At 37.3% G+C, this 6,109-nt stretch overlaps 1 non-coding gene across 1 annotated transcript; it reads left to right on the top strand.

The window, feature by feature from the left end:
- Positions 1 to 383: 383 nt before the first annotated feature.
- On the top strand, positions 384 to 491 carry LOC148579599 (small nucleolar RNA R71). The gene has a single exon (XR_015894959.1). It is a non-coding gene; the product is annotated as a small nucleolar RNA R71 (small nucleolar RNA).
- Positions 492 to 6,109: the final 5,618 nt, after the last annotated feature.

Below are 6,109 nucleotides of genomic sequence, written 5' to 3'. Positions count from 1 at the left end.
TAATTTACCTCTGCTATTGCAGGGTTCTCAGGACCATAAGCTTCTTCTTCAGAAGATGCCTCTTGAGTACTGTTGGATGCAGCTTGCATTCCATTCAGACTCTGAGAAATCATATTGACTTGCTGAGTCAATATTTTGTTCTGAGCCAATATGGCATTCAGAGTATCAATTTCAAGAACTCCCTTCTTCATAGGCGTCCCATTATTCACAGGATTCCTCTCAGAAGTGTACATGAACTGGTTATTAGCAACCATGTCAATGAGTTCTTGAGCTTCTGCAGGCATTTTCTTTAGGTGAATGGATCCACCTGCAGAAGTATCCAATGACATTTTAGCTAATTCAAACAGACCATCATAGAATATATCCAGGATGGTCCATTCTGAAAGCATGTCAGAAGGACACTTTTTGGTCAGTCCTTTGTATCTCTCCCAAGCTTCATAGAGGGATTTACCTTCTTTCTGTCTAAAGGTCTGAACATCCACTCTAAGCTTACTCAGCTTTTGAGGAGGAAGGAACTTGGCTAAGAAAGCCTTGACCAGCTTATCCCAAGAGTTCAGGCTATCCTTAGGTTGGGAGTCCAACCACACTCTAGCTCTGTCTCTTACAGCAAAAGGGAAAAGCATGAGCCTGTAGACTTCAGGATCTACTCCATTAGTCTTAATAGTATCACAGATCTGCAAAAATTCAGTTAAGAACTAAAAAGGATCTTCAGATGGAAGTTCATGAAACTTGCAGTTCTGCTGCATCAGAGAAACTAGCTGAGGTTTCAGCTCAAAATTGTTTGCTCCAATGGTAGGGATGGAGATGCTTCTTCCATGTAAATTGGAATTTGGTGCAGTAAAGTCACCAAGCATTCTCCTTGCATTATTATTATTTTCGGCTGCCATCTCCTCTCCTGTTCAAAAATTTCTGAAAGGTGCTTGCTGGATTGTTGTAATTTAGCTTCTCTTAATTTTCTCTTCAGAGTCCTTTCAGGTTCTGGATCTGCTTCAACAAGAATGTTCTTGTCCTTGCTCCTGCTCATATGACAAAGAAGAGGGCACAAAAAAATAATAATAATAACAGGGATCCTTTATACCACAGTATAGAGGTCCTTATGTAAGTGGAAGAAAGGAAGGTGACAAAGAATGTAATGTAAGGAAGGAAACACAAGGGTGAGGAGAGCAGAGATGTGAGATGAGGAGATGTTAGTAGATGAATAAATAATTAGAATGAGATGAGAGAGGGAGAATTTCGAAAATAATTTTTGAAAAAAGAGTTAGTGATTTTCGAAAATGATTTTTGAAAAAGGTTAGTAATTTTTCGAAAATTAAAATAAAAAATTAAAATAATTAGTTAATTAAAAAGAAATTTTGAAAAAGAGGGAGTTATTTTCGAAAATTAGAGAGAGAGAGTTAGTTAGGTGGTTTTGAAAAAGATAAAAAACAGACAAAAAGTTAGTTAGTTAGTTGAAACAAATTTTGAAAATCAATTTTGAAAAGATAAGAAGATAAGAAGTTAGAAAAGATATTTTGAAATCAAATTTTTTAAAAAGATAAGATGAGAAGATATTTTTGAAAAGATATGATTGAAATTAGTTTTGAAAAAGATTTGATTTTTAAAATCACAATTAATGACTTGATTCATAAGAAATCACAAGATATGATTCTAGAACTTTAAAGTTTGAGTCTTTCTTAACAAGTAAGTAACAAACTTGAAATTTTTGAATCAAAACATTAATTGGTGATGTTATTTTCGAAAATTATGTGATAAAGATAAGAAAAAGATTTTTGAAAAACATTTTTATAATTTTCGAAAATAACTAAGAAAAATGAAAAAGATTTGATTTTTGAAAAAGATTTTGAAAAAGATGAGATTTTTAAATTGAAAATTTGAATTGACTCATAAAAACAACTAGATTTTTAAAAATTTTTGAAACAGTCAACTCAAATTTTCGAATTTATGAGAGAAAAGAGGGAAAGATATTTTTTTATTTTTGAATTTTTAATGATGAGTGAGAGAAACATGAAAATGATGCAATGCATGAGAATTTTAGATCAAAACATGAATGTATGCAAGAATGCTATGAATGTCAAGATGAACACCAAGAACACTTTGAATGTCAAGATGAACACCAAGAACATATTTTTGAAAAATTTTTAATGCAAGAAAAACATGCAAGACACCAAACTTAGAATTCTTTAATGCTTAGACACTAAGAATTCAAGAATGCATATGAAAAACAAGAAAAGACACAAAACATGCAAATGCAAAGATCAAACAAGAAGACTTACCAAGAACAACTTGAAGATCATGAAGAACACTATGAATGCATGGGAATTTTCGAAAAATGCAAGATGAGTATGCAATTGACACCAAACTTAAAATCTGACTCAAGACTCAAACAAGAAACACAAAATATTTTTGATTTTTATGATTTTATGATTTTTTTGTATTTTCTTTTAATTTTTTTCGAAAATCATTTTGAAAAAAGAAAAATAAGGATTCCAAAATTTTTAATATGAATTCCAGGAATCTTATGCTCTTTAGCCTAAAGCTCCAATCAAAAGGGTCAGGCATGGCTTAAGAGCCAGCCAAGCTTTAGTATGTAACTCAGACATGACACGCCTGACATGCCCTACACAGAAGAATTAGACATGGCTTTACAGCCAGCCAGATTTCCACATGCTTCATGAAACACTAGAATTCATTCTTAAAAATTCTGAAGAAAAATATATTTTTGAAAACATTTTTATTTTCAAATTTTTTCGAAAACAAAGGAGAAATTTTTGAAAGATTTTTGAAAATTTTTTGAAAATAAAACAAAAAGAAAATTACCTAATCTGAGCAACAAGATGAACCGTCAGTTGTCCAAACTCAAACAATCCCGGCAACGGCGCCAAAAACTTGGTACGCGAAATCGTGATTACACTTTAATTATGTAAAATTCATTGCTCTTTCTTTCCCTGGCAATGGCGCCAAAAACATGATGCCAATACCATGGTTCACAACTCCGTGTAACTGACCAGCAAGTGCACTGGGTCGTCCAAGTAATACCTTACGTGAGTAAGGGTCGATCCCACAGAGATTGTTGATATGAAGCAAGCTATGGTCACCTTGTAAATCTCAGTCAGGCAGATATAAAATAGTAATGGGGTTTTCGAAAATACGTAATAAAAGAAGGATAGAAATACTTATGTAAGTCAGTGGTGAGAATTTCAGATAAGCGTATGGAGATGCATTCGTTCCTCTGAACCTCTGCTTTCCTGCTGTCTTCATCCAATTAGTCTTACTCCTTTCCATGGCAAGCTTTATGTAATGCATCACCATTGTCAATGGCTACTTTCGGTCTTCTCTCGGGAAAATGATCCAAATGCCCTATCACGGCACGACTAATCGTCTGGAGGCATCGCCTTTGTCAATGGTTACATCCTATCCTCTCAGTGAAAATGGTCAACGCACCCTGTCACGGCATGGCTATTCATCTGTCGGTTCTCGATCATGCTAGAATAGGATTTACTATCCTTTTACGTCTGTCACTACGCCCAGCAATCGCGAGTTTGAAGCTCGTCACAGTCATTCAATCCCTGAATCCTACTCGGAATACCACAGACAAGGTTTAGACCTTCCGGATCCTCATGAATGGCCATCCATGGGTTCTAACTTATACCACGAAGATCCTGATTAAGGGATCCAAGAGATATTCATTCTAGCTTGTTGCATGTAGAACGGAGGTGTTTGTCAGACACGCGTTCATAAGGGAGAATGATGATGAGCGTCACATAATCATCACCTTCATCATGTTCTTTGGTATGAATGGATATCTTAGAAGCGGAATAAGTTGAATTGAATAGAAAGACAGTAGTACTTTGCATTAATCTTTGAGGAACAGCAGAGCTCCACACCTTAATCTATGGAGTGCAGAAACTCTACCGTTGAAAATACATAAGTGAAAGGTCAAGGCATGGCCGAGAGGCCAGCCCCCAAAACGTGATCACAGGATCAAAATACAATCCAGGATGTCAAATACAATAGTAAAAAGTCCTATTTATAATAAACTAGCTACTAGGGTTTACAGAAGTAAGTAATTGATGCATAAATCCACTTCCGGGGCCCACTTGGTGTGTGCTTGGGCTGAGCTTGAATGTTACACGTACAGAGGCCATTTGTGGAGTTGAACGCCAGGTTTTGATCCATTTCTGGCGTTCAACTCTGGTTCTTGATCCATTTCTGGCGCTAAACTCCAGAATTGGGTAGAGAGCTGGCATTGAACGCCACTTTACGTCATCAATCCTCGAGAAAAGTATGGACTATTATATATTGCTGAAAAGCCCTAGATGTCTACTTTCCAACGCAATTGGAAGCGCGCCATTTTGAGTTCTGTAGCTCCATAAAATCCACTTTGAGTGTAGGGAGGTCAGAATCCAACAGCATCAGCAGTCCTTCTTCAACCTCTGAATCTGATTTTTGCTCAAGTCCCTCAATTTTAGTCAGAAAATACCTGAAATCATAGAAAAACACACAAACTCATAGTAAAGTCCAGAAATGTGAATTTAACATAAAAAATAATGAAAACATCCCTAAAAGTTACTAGATTCTACTAAAAACATACTAAAAATAATGCCAAAAAGCGTATAAATTATCCGCTCATCAACACCCTATTAGAGTAAGCAATTTTGAGCTAAACCCTCAGCTGATTACTTTGGTGTAGCAAAATTGTCACTATCATGGACTTCCACAGGAAGAACCCACAGAGTTCATTGCAAATTTCTTGTAAATAGTTGGCACAGTACGCACTGAGAGAGTGGACCAGGATGTCTACAGATTGCTACTCTTTCCTTTTGCTGTAAAGGACCAAGCAAAGAGGTAGTTGGATAACCAACCCAAATCTAACTTAAAAACATGGAGTCAGCTAGTGGACAAGTTTTTGAATCAATACTTCCCTCTAAAGAAGCTCACTCAGCTAAGACTAGACATCCAAGGCTTCAGACAAGAGGATAATGAATCTCTTCATGATGCTTGGGGGAGGTATAGAAGGATGCTATGGAAATGCCCCACTAAAATATTTTCATAATGGGTGCAACTAGACATCTTCTATTACGGACTCACAGATGTGGCTAGAATGTCTCTAGACCACTCTACTGGTGGTTCTATACATCCTGGTCATGAAAATATTTTCAGATGAGGAAGCTCATGAACTCATTGAGACAGTTGTCACAACCAACATCTGTACTCATCTGATAAGACTTCAACAAAAGGAGAGGTTAAGGCAGTATCTACTGAATCTAACCCTCCAGGACAAATTGGCATATTAACTCAGCAGCTACGCTCCCTTGCACAACAGTTGTTGGAATTGCAAGAGGCTTTGCAAGAAACTCGAGCTTTCAACAGGAACATAGAGACATAGCTGAGTCAAGCTAGACAACAATTATCTAAACCGATAAAAGAAGAGTGCCATGTTATCCAACTTAGGAGTGGAAAGACCCTGAACATTCAGCCTCAGAACAACAAGAGACAAAGGGAAGAGAAGCTGACAGAAGATGAACAGACTGCAGTCCAAGGCACCTCTGAGGGCATTGAACTCCCAGGGAGGAGTGCCATTGGCGTTCAACGCCCAGAAGCGGGTACTTTTGGCGTTCAACGCCAGGAAGAGGGCAACAAGGGCATCGAACACCCAAGCAGGTGTGATCAGACACATGCAAGTACTGAGAACACCTCTCCTAAGCAAGCCAGTAACCCCTCTTCAAGCACTGTAGGCACTCAGCCTACATTAACTAAGACTGATGAGTACAAGACCAAGATACCATTTTTCCAGAAGCTCCGTCAAGTAGAAAAGGATAAATAGTTTACCCACTTTATAGGCTATCTCAAGAAACTAGAGATCAAGATCTCTTTTTCAGAAGCTCTTAAACAGATACTTTCCTATGCTAAGTTTATAAAGGACATATTAAGTCATAAGAAAGATTAGAGAGAGGTAGAAACAGTCTTCCTCACTGAAGAATGTCATGCAGTAATCCAAAAGAGCCTACCAGAAAAGCTTCATGATCCTGGGAGCTTTATGATACCATGCACCCTAAGGGATGTCTGCACAAGGACAGCCCCATGTGATCTTGGAGTAAGCATTAACCTG

Source organism: Arachis ipaensis, chromosome B10 (genome assembly GCF_059453495.1).
Source record: "Arachis ipaensis isolate K30076 ecotype BB chromosome B10, ASM5945349v1, whole genome shotgun sequence".
Lineage (NCBI taxonomy): Eukaryota > Viridiplantae > Streptophyta > Magnoliopsida > Fabales > Fabaceae > Arachis > Arachis ipaensis.
The sequence above is the reverse complement of the archived record's forward strand: the minus strand, read 5'-3'. Positions and strand labels throughout refer to the sequence as shown.